Source organism: Nycticebus coucang, chromosome 5 (assembly GCF_027406575.1).
Source record: "Nycticebus coucang isolate mNycCou1 chromosome 5, mNycCou1.pri, whole genome shotgun sequence".
In the NCBI taxonomy this organism is placed as follows: domain Eukaryota; kingdom Metazoa; phylum Chordata; class Mammalia; order Primates; family Lorisidae; genus Nycticebus; species Nycticebus coucang.
Window position 1 is genome coordinate 54,099,194 of NC_069784.1, and position 2,790 is coordinate 54,101,983.

The 2,790-nt window shown below is 48.4% G+C and overlaps 1 pseudogene; it reads left to right on the forward strand.

Annotated features, from left to right (window-relative positions):
• The first annotated feature begins 421 nt into the window (after window positions 1-421).
• LOC128585480 (coiled-coil-helix-coiled-coil-helix domain-containing protein 2-like) lies at window positions 422-1,809 on the forward strand (annotated as a pseudogene).
• The last annotated feature ends 981 nt before the right edge of the window (window positions 1,810-2,790 follow it).

The window sequence follows — 2,790 nt, forward strand, 5'->3', positions numbered from 1 at the left end:
ATCGGGGTGGTGCCTGTGGCTCAAGGAGTGGGGCGCCAGTCCCATATGCTGGAGGTGGCAGGTTCAGACCTAGCCCCAGCCAAAAACCAAAAAAAAAAAAAAGATCATAAAGATCATCATATACTAACAATTCTTTTTCTTTTTGGAAACAGAATCTTCTGTAGCTCAGGCTGGAGTGCAGTATAGTGATCATAGTTCTCTGCAACCTTGAACTCCAGGGCTTAAGCAATGCCCCTGCCTCAGTCACCCAAATGCTGGGATTATAGGCCAGTGGTAGGATTATAGAAATGAGGCACTGAACCCAACCTTTTTTTAAAGGGATTCTAATGTAATATATACTGACAATTCTAAAGTTGATGTTTTCCACTGCTATGCCCATTACTTTTCTCTGTACCCGTCCTCACCCCAGACGGTATGGCTGATGGTGTCTTCTAGTGACATGGTAACCACACCATTTACTCACTTCCAGTATTTCCTCTCCTATCCATTTCCCTTCTCAGCAGGGTTGTGTCCCCAGCCCCACTCAGCTTCTCTGCATGTTGCTGAAGATATAGGCTCATGTCAAGTTCTGTGCCTGTGCAATAAAGTGGAAACAACAACAACAAAAATAAAGCTAATATTTTCACTGGGTGTGGTAGCTTGTGCTGTAATCCTAGTACTCTGGGAGGCTGAGGAATTCAAGACTATCCTGAGCAAGAGCAAGATCCTGTCTCTACAAAAAATAGAAAACGTAGCTGAGCATAGTGGCACCTATGGTCTTAGCTTCTTAAGAGGCTGAGGCAAGAAGATTGCTCAAGCCCAAGAGTTTGAGGTTCCTGTAAGCTATGATGCCATAGCTCTCCACTCAGGATGACAAAAAATAAATAAAGATGTTTGCAGATTTTCTCAGTTCTAGACGCCAACACTCTGCACACTTGCAATACCATGTGGAAGCCGAAGCCACACCTCCTGCATGGCGCCTCCAGCCAGCCGGGCACCTCAGATGAGAACTGCACCCAGGCCAGCAACTCAGCCACTAGCAGCAGCCCCATCGTGTGCAGTTGGCTCACCTGCTGCTGCACCCTAGCAGCCTGGTCTGATGGCCCAAATGGCAACTACTGCAGCTGGTGTGGCTGTGGCTCTATGGTTGGGCACACTCTGGGTTATGCCATCACTGTGAGCTTCAGAGGAAGACGTAATGCTGAGCCCTCAAACCCTGACATCACTTACAAGGAGCCTCTCAGAAGCCAGCCGGCACAGCAGCAGCAGGTTGGCCCTTGCTTCTTTTTTTTTGGCCAGAGCTGGGTTTGAACCCGCCACCTCCAGCATATGGGGCTGGCGCCCTACTCTGTTGAGCCACAGGCGCCACCTGGCCCTTGCTTCTTATGAGATAAAACCATTTTTGAAATGTGCCCAGAACCAGACTGACATAAAGCTCTGTGAGGGATTCAATGAGATGCTGAAACAATGCCAACTTGTAAATGGATTATCCTAATCAAGAAGTACAAGTTGGGGCGGTGCCTGTGGCTCAAGGAGTAGGGTGTCAGCCCCATATACTGGAGGTGGCAGGTTCAAACCCGGCCCCAGCCAAAAACTGCCAACAAAAAAAAAAAAAAAAAGAAGTACAAATTGAAGAAAAGGAAAATCACCTTTCAAGACCAACTTAATTTAGCATGAAAATGTAATTGATAATGAAAGTATAAAGGGTAAAACCATCAGTTAAACCTCTCCTGTATTGGGCGGTGCCTGTGGCTCCGTAAAGTAGGGCGCCGGCCCCATGTACTGAGGGTGGCGGGTTCAAACCCCACCCCAGCCAAAGTGCAACAACAAAAAAAAATAGCCGGGCATTGTGGCGGGCGCCTGTAGTCACAGCTACTCGGGAGGCTGAGGCAAGAGAATTGCCTAAGCCCAGGAGCTGGAGGTTGCTGTGAGCTATGTGACGCCACAGCACTGTACCAAGGGCAATAAAGTGAGACTCTTGTCTCTACAAAAAAAAAAACAAAAAAACCTCTCCTGTATTAATAGCTTCCTTTCTTCAGAATTGTAGTGGAAGAGGGTGTTCTTTAATGTATAGAAATTCACTGAGGGCGGCGCCTGTGGCTCAGTCGGTAGGGCGCCGGCCCCATATACCGAGGGTGGCGGGTTCAAACCCGGCCCCAGCCAAATTGCAACCAAAAAAAAGCCGGGCGTTGTGGCGGGCGCCTGTAGTCCCAGCTACTCGGGAGGCTGAGGCAAGAGAATCGCTTAAGCCCAGGAGCTGGAGGTTGCTGTGAGCTGTGTGAGGCCACGGCACTCTACTGAGGGCCATAAAGTGAGACTCTGTCTCTACAAAAAAAAAAAAAAAAAAAAGAAATTCACTGAGATGGTAAAGGATTGGGGGCAGATGTTGGTGCAGCCTCCTTTTTTTTTTTTTTTTTGTAGAGACAGAGTCTCACTTTACTGCCCTCGGTAGAGTGCCGTGGCGTCACACGGCTCACAGCAACCTCCAACTCTTGGGCTTATGTGATTCTCTTGCCTCAGCCTCCCGAGCAGCTGGGACTACAGGCGCCCGCCACAATGCCAGGTTATTTTTTGTTGTTGTTGTTGCAGTTTGGCCGGGGCTGGGTTTGAACCCACCACCCTCGGCATATAGGGCCGGCGCCCTACTCACTGAGCTGCAGGGGCCGCCCTGGTGCAGCCTCCTTAAACCAGCTGTTGTGATATTACTTATGAAGTAATTAGAATAAAGTGATATTCAAAAAAAAAAATAAACTATGAACTATGAACTTCAGATGTACATACCTAGTGCCTGTTTTTGGCAGGCTTAGCCAG